Raw genomic sequence first — 17,915 nt, forward strand, 5'->3', positions numbered from 1 at the left:
TCTCTAATAGATTAGGACTTTTTATAAACACAACTATAAAACCAACATCTCACCTAACAAAATTAAAAGTATTCCTCCTCCAAATATCATGTAAAAGCTAATCAGTGTTTAAATTTGCCCAATTTTCGACAGCTATAAACATCCCCCCACAGCCCCCCAAGAAAACTGTGGTGAGAACGGGAGTGGCATACCAAAAAGAAATTGTTTTTATCGCTTTTCAGCTATCATAACTAGTCGTGCCGTGTTAGGATTGTGGTAGTATTGAGAATACTGTGTGTCTAACGTAGAAGAAAGCAAGTGAGTAGCCACTGCAAATTCAAATCCTACCCTCCCCTGCTACTCTGGAGAACCAGAACTCTCTCCGTGGGATGAAGGAGATACAGATGTAATGCAGAAGAGGTTAGGCAAGAACTTCAGAAACTGAATTTGCATTGGAAGTATCAGTATGAACTCATAACATATTTTATATATATATTTATCCTCTGTCCACAAAAAGGCCTAGAAACAATGACCTGCCCAGCGGCAGTGAACATTCCTGGTGCCCAGGTTGTGGTGTTAAAACAGTATTTCCCACTAAAAGAAAAAGAACAAGTTGAAGTGAATCAAGAGGTTGTAATCACCAAATCCAGCCAGAGGGAAAGTAGAGGTCAAATGGCTGGGTTCTTCAACAGATAAACTGCAAGGAAAAGAAAGGGCTGGAGGAGGAATCTAAGGTTTTAGAGACTTAAAAGACACAAAAAGGGGCCAGCCCCTTGGCACAGTGGTTAAGTGCACACATTCCACTTCGGCAGCCCGGGGCTCGCCGGCTCGGATCCTGGGTGTGGACATGGCACCACTTGGCAAGCCATGCTGTGGCAGGCGTCCCACATATAAAGTAGAGGAAGACGCACATGGATGTTAGCTCAGGGCCAGTCTTCCTCAGCAAAAAGAGAAGAATTGGCAGAGGTTAGCTCAGGGCTAATCTTCCTTAAAAAAAAAATAGACAAATGTACTAGATGTACTAGACTAAACTACAGTGGCTAGATACGCACACGCGGGTGATAAAACCATAAAAAAGAAAATGAAGCAATTACTAGAGAAGTTAGGAAAATGGTTACTTCTGGAGGAAGAGGGGGCTATGACGGACATGGGATGTGCTAGGGCTCTAGGGAGGCCACTAATATTCTGTCTCTAGACCTGTGTGGGGGTCACAGAAAATATTCACCTTATAATAATTAACTAAGCTATGTATGCTTTGTGTGGACATCTGTATCTGTGTTTTTATACCAAAAGGTAACAAGGAGGAAAGAAAAGCCGAATGTGTGTTGTTAAAAAAAGGTGCAGACTGACACGTGCGCACACACCGAGGAAGTAGCAGCATTGCATATCATGTACACATGCAAAAATTTGCCCAAGTTTATGTTACGAATAAATTTATGCAATAAACTTCGGAAATATCAACTATTTTTTACCTTCAAACAGGAAAACTATTTTTTCAAGTTTCAAGTTTATTAATTGCTAATAGAGAAATAGACATCAGTTACCTAGTCATAATCAGAAATCAAGTATTAAAATGAACACAACAGGGGCCAGCCCCATGGCCGAGTGATTTAAGTGCGTGCGCTCCACTTTGGTGGCCCAGGGTTTCACCAGTTCAGATCCTGGCCATGGACCTAGCACCACTCATCAGGCCATGCTGAGGCAGCGTCCCACACAGCACAACCAGAAGGACCTACAACTGGAGTATACGACTATGCACTGGATGGCTTTGGGGAGAAGAAGAAGGAAAAAAAAAAAAGAAGACTGTCAACACTTGTAAGCTCAGATGCCAATCTTTAAAAAAAAAAATTAACACAACATATTATGCTAAGTTGGTTCTTCCTCTCTCTTACTTCAATTATTTAAGTTTCATGTGTCAAGGATACAGAAAGATTGCAGAGTCCAGATCAACGTTTCCCAAACACCATGCAACAATATCACCAAATACGAAAAATTAACATCCTAAAGACGTGAACCCTCCCTCACAAAGTTTATCTATACATGTAACACAATCCGGGTAACAAGATAAACAGGTTTTCTTCTCAGGGGAGAAGGAGTGGTGATTTTAAACTTCATATATTTATATGATTATTTTAAAGTTCATATATTTTTTAAAATATATTTTATAAATATATTTTTTTTAAAAAATCACATAAACAAAAACAAGAAATTCTGTAAAATGGAACTTTAAAATTCTATGAAAGGCAACTTTTAAATATTAAAATTCTGTAAAACGGAACTACCCCTACCAAAAAGAAAAAAACATATTAAGCTCTAAAAGTTAAAAAAGAGTGTGATCCTGGTACACACATCAGCAGGGAGATCGATGAAACTAAATGGAGAGCCCAGAAATAGACAAAAATGTATATGTGAATTTACAACACAAACGAAATCAAAGGAGAAAAGTTGGGGACTATTCAGTAAAACTCAAATGACTAGCCAATGTGACAGAGACTGCTGATTTTCCACGACAATTCCTTCCTCACTTCTTCTTGGGCACATGCTGACCAGCCGTGGCTGCATTCCCCACCCTCCCTTGCAGCTCACATGACTGAGTTCCCACCAATGGAAGTAGAAAGGACGTATGTAACTTCTGATCACTTGCCCTGGACTCTCTCCTTTGTCCTTCACATTGAGGGAACCCAGATATGGTAGCAACTCAGCTATGACTACGCAGATAACTGCAGTGACAATTGCTAGAGCAAGAGGACAGAGGAAGCTGAGTCTCACTGAGCAGTGGAGATGGGCTGTCCTGCTCACATTGGGACTGTTAAGTGAGGGAAAAACCAACTTCTACATTCTTTGAACTACAGCCCCATTTCAGTCCCTTGGTTACAGCAACTCAGCCCTACCCTAATTAATAGAGCCCCTAGAGAAGAACTAAGTTGGATTCATACCTAACATTCCAGATGGATCATAGATTTAAATCTAAAAAGAGAACCACATGACAGTACAGGGAACCAAGAGATAGGTTTTTAACTCTAGGAATGGAAAAGGTCTTTTAACTGTAATACAAAATCCTGAAGCCACAAAATGTTTGTTTATATATTTATCTCTAGAACCCACTTTGAACATCTTTTATTGACTGTCTCTTCTACTAGAGTAAGCTCCATGGAGCAAGAACTGGAAGCTGTTTTCTCCACTACTGTATAACCTGCTGCCTAGAACAAGTGCCTAAGACGTAGAGGCATTCAATAAATATATGTTGAACAAATAAATTGGTAAATTTAAGTATAGAAAATTTTAAATAATCTGCACAGCAAAATAATAATTTTTACACAAATGACCATATATAAATATCACATATCACAAAGAGAAAAGGGAGGGCTAATTTTGTTAATTCATAGGCGCTCCCATGAACTGATAATAAAACGATAAATAACCCAATAGGAAAATAGACAAAGGACACCGACATAGAGGGAACAGAACAGTAAATACAAATGGCCTTTAAACTTATGAAAAGATGCTCAATGTCAATCAAAATAAGAAAAAATGCAAATTAAAGCTCCACTAAACTGTCATTTTTCACCTATCAATTTGGCAAAGGAAAAAACCTATCAGTTTGACAATCATACTGTGATTGGCAAGGCTATGAGGAAGCAATGTTCTCATCCATTGCTGGTGAAATCTAAAACTTTGCAAGCTCTATGAACAGAGCAACTTGGCAATAAATTTCTACCAAAATTAAAATGTACGTACTACCCCTTGACCTAGCAATTCCACTACTAGAAATGGATCCTACAGACACGCTCATGAACATGTTTAAAATTATAGACATACCAGGTTATTCCCTTTAGCATTGTTCATGATAATAAAACTGAAAATGATCTATACGGCCATCAACATAGTATTGGTTAAACAAATTACAGCACATCTCTACAGGGGAATGCTAGGCATCCATTAAAAAAGAATGTAGTAGCAATATGGAAAAACTTCCAGGAAACATTATTTCAATGAAAAAAGGTACAAAATAGTGTATTATGTGTTGGTATATTATATATGCCCTGAAATCTGAAAGAATGCCCAAGAAATCGGTAACAATGGTTGCCTCTAGGAAGGGTAACTGGGCACTAGGGAGACAGAGGGAGGAGGGAGACTTATTTTTCACTCTTTTGCACCTTTTTAATCGTACAAACATTGATTATATTACCTTCCCAAAAGTAAATATTTTATAAAATAAGAATAATACAAATATCCATTCCCAACCCCAGATATCTGAAAACTTCGCTGCTGAGTCTCACTGTCAATCACACTAGGAAACTACTGAACTTAATAATTTTAACCTTGTTTCATAATTAAGAAAAACAGGGTCAGCAAGTAACTAACACCATCATCTCCTCCTCCTCCCTCGAATAAACATATATGCAAAATAAAGCCAGTCTCTTGATTCCGTCCCTTTTATTCATTACTGCCTCTTAAAACTAATTCTACCTCATGCCACCTTAAACGGGCATGAAAATATCTCAAAATGCTCCAAGGATGGTAGCCAGAACTAACAACTCTGCTAATATATTAACACAGCCTAGTGCCAAAGAAGTCGCTTCCAGGCATCCAGAAGATGAAAATGTGACATAACTGACACCTCGGCAACAGCCCAAAGCTGTGCATCATCTGCCTTGGAAAATAAAAACGCACATCCTTAATGACAGAAGTCCAATGTCAACAGTCATGGCTTTTGTTTTTCCCTAATGGGAAAGGTCTCCCCCCACATCCCCCTTTAAATTATAGGCTAACCCCTCACTTGAGGACTGGTTATTATTATGTTACAGCCATATAAGGAACACCAGGCAGTCATTTCACAGGCTGAGATTCTGCTGAAAAGGAAAAATTCTGCTTAAAAGGGAAAATGCCCACAACATCTCAAGTGGAAGGAAAAACCAAGTTGCAAAACAAAGTGTGGAGTCATGTTCTATCGATTTTTAAACATAATTAATATGCATATTTTGTTGGTACAGAAAAAGATTTGTACATGAAAAAGTGTGTGTTCCAAATTATTAGCTATGGGTGAAAGAGAGAAGGGAGGAAATTTATCTTTAAATATGTCCGTACTTTACACTGTTTTGTACTATTTGAAATTAAATAATCAAAAATGAACTTTTATAAAAAGACTAAAGCGTTTTAAAATAATAAATTAGACTTTCCTTAAAAAGAAAGCACCTGACAGCTACTAGAGACCTTCCAGAAACGTGTTGGCCCTAAGGAGGCTGAGTAGACCAATCCTAGCAACCCTTAATCCTAAGTCACTAGCTTCTGTCTCTATGTACAAGTTCAAACCAGACACACCCACTAACATTCAGCCCGTCAGGCCTCCTCTCACAGAAGCATCTTATAGATATTTGTACTACCCCCACTGCTTAACACAACATTAACAGCATTTCATTATGATAGCAAGACTTCTTTACACAGATTTCAAAGTACTCCATAGGAAGCACATTATAAAAATGTAGTTCTGGAAAAGGTAAAAGTATGGAGACAGGAAGAAGATCAGCAGCTGCCAGGGAGTGGAATAGGGAAGGATGAATAGGAGGAGTGCAGAGAACTTTTTAGGGCAGTGAAACTACTCTGAATGATGCTATAATGGTGGATACATGTCATTATACATTTGTCCAAACCCAGAGAAGGTACAATACCAAGAGCAAATCCTAATGTAAACTATGGACTTTGGGTGAGAACGATGTGTCAACAGAGGTTTAACTACTGTCATAAATGTACCACCCTGGAAGGGGATATGGATAGTGTGAGAGGTTGTGCATATATAGGACAGGGTTATGTGAGAGCTCTCTGTACTTTCAGCTCAATTTTGCTGTGAACCTAAAAATGCTCTAAAACGTAGTCTATTTAATAATAGAAAAATAGTAGTGGCCTATAAGGTGAAAAGAATGGCAGAGGCATTTTATACATAGGGAAATGTTGGTAATATTTGAACAACTTGGCCAAAGTTAAAGAATAACTGAGCAGCTCCACCAAAAAAAGTCTACCTTCAAGGCAACGCAAGAACTAAGAACTATTAGGCTGGGTCCTAACTTTCTTAGATTGGATTCATATAAACCAATAAAATGATTATTGTGGCTAAGAATTTACCGTGTAGATTTGATCTCTGCCAAAGAACATTAAAAGAGGTGATTTGTTGAAATGGCTCTACTGCCGTCGCTGGCAACGCTGCTCTGAGAGCTCCTGGGGAAGAGCAGACTAGGCTACCTTAGAGCTGGCTCCCGGTCATAGCTTCCTGAAGTCCTTCAAGCAGTGTGCTCTTGTTCAGAGCTTCGCTCCCTCCTTCACCCGGAGACTTGGGGAATGGGAGAGGGGCCCCTGGAGTCTCCTGGAATAATGAGAAGTTCTCCAGTAGCTCTGGATCTGGCAACGTGATGCTCACAAGCGGATCAGGGCTGCAGAAGGGGAGAAGAAAGAAAACCAGCTAAGCAGAAGAAAATTCTGCAGTTGTGAATGTGCTGGCTAAAGGAAGTGTACACTTGACAAGCCTTTCAATTGGGACCACAAAACTAAGGCCGATTTATAAGTGAGGCAAGTATTTCACTATTGAAAAATAGTGAAATGCAGTATGTTGAGGTCACAGATCCATACTGTTCTTTAAATATTTTTCTAAGTGATACAAAACAGAGTAAGATCTGCAGTTGGTAAATTTTAAAATCAAGTGCCTTGAAAACCCATATACCATGTACTCTAGTCCATATAAAAACACACACAAACAAACAAAACAATGGCTTTGCATATATTAATTATTACATGTACCTGGTTAAAAAAAAAAGTTCAAGCACTACATAAGTATAGAACGAAAGTCTCTCTCCAGACCCCCACTACTTCTAGAGACACCCCATGTACAAGAGCAACCAATTTCTTGTGTATCCACCCAGAAATAATCTGGTTTTGGTCCATTTTCAACCACAATTCTCAGTGGCAGATAGATCTAGTTCAAAGGCTCATGAAACAATGGTGGGGAAGGAGCACGCAGCAGAAGGGAAGGGGGCTTTAGATAACTGACACGAAAAACAAAAGCCACCCAAGTTCCTTTTTCCTTAAAAACATCAACATTTGCCAAAGGAAGAGGAAATTTTTATTAGAACCGAACTTTCCCATTCAAACAGTTCAGTAACACAAAACACTGAAAAATTTACTCCTTTTGGAAAACAGCCCCTTTTTTTTTAACCTCAAGGAACATTTTGCCAAGAAAACGTTCACGTAAATAAATCTAAGCAGAAAACAAACCCAAAATACAGCATTCCTAATTATTTGGAAGGAAAATCACATCAACCTTGAAATTCAAGGGAAATGCCTTATAAATAATATCAAACCTTTCCTCGCTTGGTTTAAATTGAGGCTCACAATCAATTTGAAAAGAAAATCTAGACATGCAAAAGGCACGCTGAAAAACAAGACACACAAAAATAACCCCCTCCCTCAGAAAGGTCAACCAGAAATTTGACATTTTCAGCAATCATTTAGCAAAGTTAAAGAGTAAAAAATCCATTTCTAGAGTGGATATCCTTAAAAACAAACTCATCAGCTAAGCAGCATCCACAAACCTTGAGTTTCAGGACAAACTGTTGAAATCCTGCTATTTTCCGAGATCCTGGGGCCAGGGAACTTTGGCGGATTCACACTGAAGCGGCTTTCCCCTCTGCCAAGGACTAACTCGTTTCAGGAGGGGCCAGCACTAGGCTGCCCTGCTAGGGCCAACCATGTCTTTAACTTAGACGTACTTTTTGGAGGGAAGCTTAAGACAAGGAAGAAAATAAGGAAACATTGGTGCATACTTTTCTGAATCTTTTTAAAAATCAGAGAGTGACATTTTTTTTTGTTTTTTAAATTACAAAGGTGCTCCTATTTCCCTTCCAACTTCCCAGCCCTATCACCATCATGGCATGGAATTCCTTCAAGACCACGCTCAGGTTCCCTTGCCTCTGTTGGGCCTTCTCTAATGAGTCTTATATTTTCCATATCTTTCCATTCTAATTCCTCTGATATTTATATTCTATATGACTCAATCTGGCACTTAATCCTCTGCCTTGAACTAGGTTTGACTCAAAACCCATTTAAGTCTAGGCAGGGATCACCTATTATTCTTCTGCTATATCCTTTCTTCACAGTACCTAGCACACAGGTGGTATTCAAGAGTTACTGGACAAACATGCCCAGTAATTACACTACAATTATTATATTATGTTATATAATATACATATATTATGTATTATATATTTAATACATCATATTTCTAATATTACATATTAATAGCTACTGATCAAGTCTTCAAATTAAACATAATTTAATATTTGCTTTAAAATTCATCACGTTCTCAAACAACCCATGGATTGAAGTCAAAACCAATGTACTACGAGGAAGAACAGGCTAGTAAAATGGGAGCTAAAGTGGAGAGCAAATTCTGGATACTTAATTCTTCAAATGTTCTACTCAGGATTCATTTCCCCACAAATACCCTTCATGCCAATAAGCAAGCTTGGCAGATTCTGAAAGGTAGTGGAAAGTAGTTGTGTTCAAAACCTCGAGTGATTAAAACAATAAAAGCAAAAGAAAAAAAGAGACATATGCACCAATTAAAATCAGAGCTATGAAATAAATATCTATATAGCAAACTCCAGCAATTCATCACAAAACTTTCGCTGAGCTGAGTTTTTTTCCAAAACCTTAGCCAACTCATTTGCTTGGCTATGGAGGTTTAATTACTGGCAGCTAATCGTGCCACGTGAAAATCTGACCCATAAAGGTTAGAGGCACATTCCTGTGAAGTGGTGGAGGGTGAGTGTGAGGAAGGGGAAAAAGAGAAATCCAACAAAATGTTCTAACTCCAATTGCAGACTTAACAGAGAAGTACATTTTTCTTTAATCCAATTGAAAAGAACATGCATAATTTCTTCAAAGTCATTGTAATATGATGGGGCCTGAATAACAGGCAAGCATAAAAGATACTTAAAATCAAACCAGTTCTTGGCAATCAACAAAGCAGCTAAGCAACAAGAAAAAAAAAAATCAGGGCAACTTTTCTATTATAACTATCTCCTTGGCTTCTAGAAATTACAGCTTCCAAATACTGCAAATCCTTGCCCTTTCAAGACATCATCCTTTGTATGTGACGAATGCTAGACTTATCGTGGTGAACATTTTGCAATGTACACAAATATCAAATCATTGTGTTGTATACCTAAAACTAATATAATGTAATATGTTAATTACACCTCAATTTTAAAAAAAGACATCATCCCATACTTTCCCTGTCTATCCACCCAGGCCCATAACACAAATAAACCATGGTGTATCTTGCTATAGAATGATTGTTAACTGAAATTATGTTAAGCAGCAGCATATGGCAGCAAGAACATGGACTTAGAAAAGAGCTAAACCCAGTTTTCCAATCTACTAAATGTGATCTTACACAAATCATTTAACCTGTGAGTTTCAGTTTCCTTTTCCATGAAATGGTATAAACTTCTTACCTTTGAGAGTTACCAATAAACGCCAGCTATCATTATGTGACCCTTAGTTCCAGCACTGTGCTAACCACATCCTTACACTATCTGATTTAATCCTAACAACACAAAAATTGAGAGAAAGGTATTCTTATCCCATTTGAAGGATAAGAAAATACTATTGGAGAGGTTAAGTAAAATTGTCCAAGGTCACACTTTTTTAATGTGGCAAATCAGTTCAAATTTTGCTGACTCCAAAATCTATGTTCTTAATTGTCAGTACGTTAAATTGCACCTTGACAGTTTGTAAGAACTGAAGTGAATGCTCATAGTAAATATTCTTAGTTCCCTTCCTTGCTTTCCATCCCTTAGAATAACAGAAGTGCTAAAGCAGCATGGTAGAAAAGCATAAAGCACACCAACCCCCAACAATAGCACAAATCATCTGCACGGTACTCCAAAGGTCCTCTTGTCCTGGTTCTAAAATCATATTGCTACACCCAAACATATAAATGTCGAGTATCCTTGAAGAATAATCCCAGATGCTTCAATATGTGGGAAACACAGGTATGATCTATTAGTTAATTCTGGAGAAAGGGGCTTTCAGCCAGTTCCCAGGATTCCCAATCTCCCAGTGGAACAAAAATAGGTCACATGCTCTAGACAACTGATAAACTCAGGGGACGCCATGGAGCAGAAAGAACAGGAAGAGCTACATAAAGTTGAGAATTGAAAAGATAAATGCTGATCGAATCAGGAACACAGAGATACAGCAAATCCTCTTCTCCGAGTGTTTCCAAATTCTCATCAGATATTAATCTTTGGGATTTGGGAATGAGAAATAAAAATTACCAGGAATTTCTCCAGAATTCTCAAAATTATAGATACTCTTCAAGTACTTCCAAACATTCTTTACTCATTATTTTGGATATCTAAAAAAAAATCTGGTAAGTAAGTAAGAAATAAACTTAACAGTATTTACAAAGAATTGTAGCCTATAACAAATATTCAACTGCTGGAAAATGCCAGTGAACATTATTGGGTTGTATTCCAATCGTGGGCTAAATCCAGCCCACAGTCTGTTTTGGTAAATAAAAGTTTTACTGGAACACAGCCCCACTTGTTCATTTTACGTATAGTCTATGGCTGCTTTCACACTAAAACAGCAGAGCTGATAGTTGTGACAGAATCCATATGGCTTGCAAAGCCTAAAATATTTACTATCTGGCCCTTTAGAGAAAAAGTTTGTTGACCTCTACAATAACCTGCATTTGGATTTAAGATGAAGGTTAACAACGCTACACAGAATCACATGCTGAAACTGCCATTTTAAAGACTTATTTTGCTTCGGAAACGTATTTCTTGGAATACCACTCACAGGCGTTGTATACAATATGCCATGCATATAAACTTATACTTATTTTATTTGCGAGGATGACTCACCAGTAGCAGCAGACAGGGCCACAAACACATTTATAGCATAGCAACAGCTACAAGCAATCGTGACCCGGTCTCTCCTCTGTGCCCCTATCCTGTCCTGGCTCTGGGAAATGTCAATTTTATCCTTCAACTCTGCAGGTTAGCTTTCAACTTGACATCAGTGGATTCCTTCAGTCTATTAATGTCTCTATGTTGACTGTCTCATTCTCACAGGAGAATTCCAACACCTTTTCCCATTTACCTGATCTCTTAACTGCTTTTTTTCAGGATTTAGAAAAACACAAATTTACCAAGAAATCCTGGGAAGAAATTCTGCCATGGAAACACTATTCTCTCCACATATATATTTAGGTACTGAGTAGGGATCAAACTCATTAGACTTTTAAAGGCTGGAAGAAAAGAGTTGGGGAGAAGAGGCAGGCAAGTCTCCAGAATGTTTTATGGAAAAGATTGAGGTCTGTCTCAAAGCCCAGAGAGAAGACCAGCCGAAGTGGAGACAGGATGAAGATTAGATTTCTTAATGCTTTGGCCCCAGGGATGGATTTAAAGCCCAAATATCAGAGCACCTTTCTCCTCTAGAATTTAAATTATAATTTGGCTGAGATGAGAGGCATCCGCTGTGGAGTGGCCAGAAGTGAATGTAATTAAGTATCAGAATATATTTCTGAAGATAACCTGCTTAAAATTTATAACCTCAAACACCCTCATCTGAAGCAGTTTGGTGGCCCACCAAAATCCCATTTATCTGTCCGCCAAAGACTCATTTATTTGTGCCAAAAATGTAAGGCTAAAGAATGAAGTATAAAACTCAGGGAACAAAGGCAGTGGGATATAGCAGCATCAAAGGGTTAGGCTTGAACCAAGGACTCTTGGGTTGAATCCCTGTCCTGCCAATCACTAGACATGTAATCTTGGGACAAGTGTCTGAGTTGCCATCTCCCACTGGCAAAACAGGCATCAGGACTTTGCGCAGAGCTTCCGCGTGGGGAGTACATGGCATATGAAGGGTGCTAATAAATGGCAGCTATTATTATAAATTCAATATTTAAGGAGCAGGTGTAAGAAGAGGAAAGTGAGAAATACTGAGAATCACAAGAGTTGAATTATTAGGTTGAATCATAAGAAATTGCCAAAATTTGACCATTTTGACTCATAAAAATAGCCATTTTAAAATAAATATTATAAAGGGCTCTGCAGAGAAGCCTGAAAGGAGAGAACGTGAAAGACTAATACCTCATACTCATTCCCCCACTGGTGGCAGCTTAGAAGAAATGCAGACACCAGATGGGAAGGCTACAGACTAAAACATAATACACCTTAGTCAACTCTTCACCAGATAGGAGGTGTGACTTCAGGGAAGAGAAGATTCCAAGAAAGACAGGCAGATAGAAAGACAAGGAAATATACATGCCTCTCTCCTAGGTAGCCACATAATTCACTCATTTTCTCTCTTCCTTCTTCATTCCTGTCCTCTCCTTTTCTTTCTTTCTTTCTTTCCCCACGCAAGGCCAATGGTGTCCTTTGTTAACCAGATTGGGAAGGAAACAGCATTTCTGGTCAGCTGATGTTACCGATTACATAGCAAGCCTTTCAGTACGCCTTGCAGAACAGCTGGTAGCTTGATAAAGAAATCCAGTGGATCCGTCACATTTTCCCCCTTATTTTTCTATCTTCCTTTCATACCATAGGTGTTAATTTTTTTCAAATCCTGTTAGTCCTCACCCAGTTAATGGGTCTGTAGTTGATTCATGGAGTCATGTCAATTTCTGGATGAGATCTGAGTTTCAAGACACCCCACTAGCCCAAATCTAAGTAGCTCTATTCCAGCATATCTAAATCTCAAAAAGGTTCTGAGTGAGGAATTAGAGTACCTGGTGTAGAAAGGGAGGAAGAACAGGCAAAGGTATGAAAGCAGCAATGTGTCATTTCTTCCATCCTTCCAACCCACTCCTCTGAAACAGAATCAGACTTCACTGGTAATGAGATGGCCTTTCTTAGTCTGTTGGGTCCAGCTTTCATGTATGTAAATCCCATTCCTGCAGCACTTGAGCACTCTCGATTACCATGAGGCATCCGGGTTTTATCTGCTGTCTCTCAGTAATGTGGTAATCCTGGATAATTACCCTCGCACATAATACTATGGAGCCTTTCATCAGCTGATGATCTCAAAGGACTTTTACAAGAGTTCACAGGGATGCCACCCACCTGGGCCAGAACCAGATGTTCTGGTTTTCTAATGGGGTGTCTGGCATTTTGTTTCTCCTAAGCTTTACTCTGGGGTTCCTGTGTCTATAAAACCCTCATTAGACAGATACTAGGAAAACTTCAATGGGGAGCCTCTAGAAAGTAGGAACTCTCTGTATCCAGCGTCCTGGTGTATCTTCCAATGCCTGGTCTAGTCTAGCATGATGAGAGATTTATTTAAATATTTGTGGAATGAATGAAGCTTAAAACTACAGAAAAATCAAAAGCATTAATAATTTCAAGCTCATAAACTTGGTAAAGAAAACTTCTCTATCACTAAATGGCTAAATTTCTACCCCAGACTTAAATTCAAAGCAGTGCAAAAAGTACTAAATACTCGTATTTGAGTGGAATAGGTTAACACAAGAACCATAAAGAAATATATAAAGAATTATAGAAAATGTACTATTTCATAAAAGCGGTCTTCCCCTTAGTATGGCAATAAGTTTTCTTAGCACACTTATTAACTAAACAACTACACCACGGTAAGGTTAAGTTTTTCAAAACTGTATCTTCAGAGATTTCCAGAAACACTGAAAGGGGCTACTACAAAAGAGGGGTGCCAAAATAAATGGACAGAGAACTAAAGCTTTTACAAACCATTCTTGCAATATCCTCTTGCAAATATTTGTCAGTTACCAAGCTAAAATTCTCACCAGATCACTCTCCCTAATTAAGTTCTAAGGAGAATAAAGTGAATAAAAGTCAATCGACATTCTTTTTTCTAAGTGTTTGGTTTAATGTATTATTTGCCCACAGGCATATAGGCATTTCCAAGCCTAGATCTGAAACTGCTTGCCGCCTGTGCAGAGAGAACAAGTAACCAAGCAAAAAAGACCCACTAAAGTTAAAAAAAAAAAAATTAAAAATGAACAACATGTTGTATGGCTTTGTTTTCTTGTTGTTGTTATTATGTGTGTGTGTTACATATCCATAATTATGTCAGACAACCTATGCATTTTATAAGAAGTAGTTGCCAGTCCTGTAATGTGTTATCTGAAAAATTAACCTGCAAACTTCTTGAAGAGAAAAACAGGCTCTTATTTATCTTTTAGTTTTATAATAATTGGGGTAACATCGCTTCCGGATTAGTCAACAAATATTTGCTGACTAGTGAAGAGTGAGATTAATTTAAAGTAAGATTAAAGGCAAGTATCCAGGGGACTCTGGGCCTACCACTGACTGAGCAGCCTTGAGCATCTGAGCCCTTCAAACCATATCATCTGGATGGGATTACTGCAGGGAGTCATCAAGGCGCAGTGGAGAAAACACTGAACTAATGAGCTAGAGGCACCCCTGCACGATAGCTGTGTGACACCGGAAAGTCATTTACCCTCTCTGGCATCCATTTCTCCTGACTATAAATTGAGAGTGGTGGCCCAAGTTGCTAAGCTTCCTTCCAGCTCAAAGATTCTCCGTTTAGGTATTTCGTTTACAATTGCTAGCATGATTCCTCAAGAATTAGGCTAACGGGAAAGGCTACCTCTCTAATTAAAGATGGTTTTCCAAACTACTCCTGTACTGAGATGGCACCCAACCCACTCACTCAAAAAAAAGTAAAAATAACATGTTTCATTTGATTTAGCAATGTACTGCTTAACTCACAGAGGTTTGCTTTTAATCTAATTTGGTACCAATAATTTGTTTGCCAACTGAAAGATAATTGAGTAAGAAAATGAACAAAAAAGAAGTAGAATAACAGTGGGGAGTCTATCAAGACCAGTCTATGAGAATATGCCCAGTTTCCAAAACATGGACTCTAGATTCACAAAACTAAAGTCAGCACGTCCACCTCACCCACCAACTCAAACCTGCTAATCTTTCTTTATGTTCTATTCATGCAATGGAGCCATCAATGAACCTTGAAGACCAAGTTGGAAACTGAGGAGTTACCGGATAAACCCCACCCCTGTCTTTGTCTCCGCCCTTATTGTCTCCCACAAGCAGCACTCCAGCTGCCCCCTCTGCCATCTCCAGTAAATACCTGCCTACAGTGCAGTCAATGGCCACCGAGCTGCCTCTCCTCTGCTCAGCCGTCAGTGGCTCTCCTTAGCATGTGCAGATTCCTGATTTCCATGACCTGGCCTGAGACCTCTCCAACCTCATCCAGTCATCACCCCACAGGCACTCTGACTAACTGCACCTTACTTACACCACGATCTTGTTTACCTCTTGTCTTTGCACTTCTCCGCCTGAAATGTCTTTTTCCATGTGGCAAATTCCCATGCTTCAGGATCAGCCCAAGAATCACCTCCTGATGGAAGCCTTCCTTGAAGCCCCCTTGCCCGTACCCTGAGATACATGCACCCTCATCTATTGTTCTCAGATGTAATTATCATGGCACCTAAAAAGTGCATTTCAATTTTTTTTATTTCATTGCCTAGTAAGTCTGTGGATTCCTTGAAGTAGTATTTTTTCATCTCTATAGTCTTATAAACAATTGGGCTTTAAGAAATGTTGATAGGTGAATGAGTGAACCCTGATAATGGATTCAAAACATAAGAGGAACTCTCCAAGGAAAATACGAACAACAAAAATTGAGGGGCTGGCCCCGTGGCCAAGTGGTTATGTTCACGCGCTCTGCTTTGGCGGCCCAGGGTTTCACTGGTTTGGATCCTGGGCACGGACATGGCACCACTCATCAAGCCATGCTGAGGCGATGTCCCACATGCCACAACTAGAAGGACCCACAACTAAAAATATACAACTATGTCCCAGGGGGCTTTGGGGAGAAAAAGTAAAAACAAAATCTTTAAAAAAAAAAAAAATTGAGAAATGCTAACGGCAAAAAAGGAGGTAGGGCTACCAGAATTCACTTTTAGTGTTGTCATAGCTTTTAATTCAAAGCAAAAAAACTCCCCCAAATCCTAAATTATAGAGACTAAAAGAGAACTCAAGTGTTTATTTCATACAAAAAGACAACGTGTAAACCAAATGCATACACTAAAACACAGCTTCCAACTGATTTACATATAAAAACAAGGAAGTACTCCCTACTCCAACACTTTAGAACATAATCTTTTTCTAAATTATATATATATATATATATATATACAGAAAAGTAACTTGAGAGCAACATTCAAATACCATGCTAAAACTGTAATATTACTGGAAATTAAGATGTCAGTAAAATATAAGAACGGAGATGCTTCATCTTCTAAGAACAACGTTAATTTTTTTCCCAGAAAATTATTCCCGAGATGGTCACTTGGAGCCAGGCCACCATAAAATTCCCATGGCTAGGCTCTCACTCACTGGCCTCCTTCCAGATATCTTCAATGTGCTGGGGGCCAGAATGGGAAAAAGATGAGCTCTTCTTCTTACCATGAAAATGCTGTCTTCTTAATACTTCTCCCCCCGCCCCCACTCCCACTCATTTTCCCAGTCCCAACCTTTTCAGACCACATAGTGGGAAGAAAAGAACAAATACATAAACTGCTATATAATGTATTCAACTTAATTTAATGAGCATAAAGAAGGTAACAGCAAGGAGGCAATGGCCAAAGTTGAATGATAAGGAGAAGGAAGATCCAAGGAATAAACTGGCCTGTTATTTGCACTCGCTGGCTGGGATCACGTGGAGTTTACACATGAAATTGCTTAATGCATGAGTCATTTCAGATCATAACTGTATTGATTCATTTAATGTGTTCAAGCAAACCTGCAATGAAGATGACCTAGAAATCTCGAGATGCAGGTAATTCTCCAATCAAAATAACGGGGTGGCAGATATATTTTAGAAAAATCAAAAACATAAAGAAGTTTTTAGAAAAATGTTGAGTATTTACTGTTCTGGAGGATTCTGTGACCAATGAAGAAACACTGGTGTCCCCTGGGAGGTTGGCCCATGAACTCAGCTTCTATCCTCACCGAGATCACATGATGACTGGCAGCCCGACCTTTGACTTCTACTTCAATGATCTTAGACTGATCTTTAAAATCAGTCTTACACGCTAATGGTTTCTTTTGGGAGTGATGAAAATGTTCTAACAGATAGTGGTGACAGTTGTACAACTACGTGGGTTTACTAAAAGCCACGGAATTGTATACCATAAAAGGGTGAATGTTTCAGTATATGAACTAACTTAATAAAACTGTTATTTTAAAAATCAGTCTGAAAGCTCTCACACCTTGTTCTATACAACTTAGACCTTGAATGTATGCTGTGCCTGTTTAACTACATGGACATACTCTGTCTCCCAATTCATTTTTGTGGAAAGAACCGAAGCTTTGGAATCACAGAGCTTGGGAACTGAACCCAGGTCTTCCCAGGCTCGGGGATCTTGAGCAAGTTACTCTCTGAGCCCCAAGCCCCAGCTCTAAAACAGGCAGACGCCACCTACCTATCAGATGAGGAGACTGAGAATCTGCAAATCACCACCACGCTCAGACTGGGGGTAAACGGCAGAAAATTAAAATGGAACAGACTCTACAAAAGGACGTGTCAGGTGCTGGGAGAAAAATAAAAGGGAAGATGTAAAAGAAGGAAGGACGTGGCAAGTGGAGATTCAGGACCAAAGCCAGCCAGAATCAGGGTACACTCCTCTGGAATCCCCTTTTTGGTTTCAACGATGCTTTGGAATGGGGATGATATGGAGTCAGAGTGTGAGAATGGGCCTGCTCCCAGAAGCAAGTGCTGTTATCAAGACTACATAATCTACGATACCTAAATCTCTAGATTCCACACTTAAGTAATTTTATATGAGTAACCACAAAGCAGAGACATTTTCTATACTTTTAATCTCCTCAAGTGTCATTAAGCATTCTGCCCAC

General features: G+C 38.9%; 1 protein-coding gene across 8 annotated transcripts in view; it reads right to left on the reverse strand.

The window, feature by feature from the left end:
* The window catches only part of ACVR1 (activin A receptor type 1), a 122,548-nt gene that overhangs the window by 66,309 nt on the left and 38,324 nt on the right, over window positions 1-17,915 (reverse strand). For 2 of the 8 annotated variants that reach the window (XM_044768886.2, XM_070507809.1), the window contains exon 2: window positions 6,217-6,404. The exons of 2 other annotated variants lie outside the window; for them this stretch is intronic. The gene's annotated coding sequence lies outside the window, so the exon portion shown is untranslated. Of the gene's footprint in view, window positions 1-6,099; window positions 6,405-7,559; window positions 7,751-17,915 lie in introns of those variants that run through there. 4 more of the 8 variants (XM_044768885.2, XM_070507810.1, XM_044768888.2 and 1 more) reach the window with 3 other exon arrangements.

The sequence above is a fragment of the Equus asinus genome, chromosome 4, assembly GCF_041296235.1.
Source record: "Equus asinus isolate D_3611 breed Donkey chromosome 4, EquAss-T2T_v2, whole genome shotgun sequence".
Taxonomy (NCBI): domain Eukaryota; kingdom Metazoa; phylum Chordata; class Mammalia; order Perissodactyla; family Equidae; genus Equus; species Equus asinus.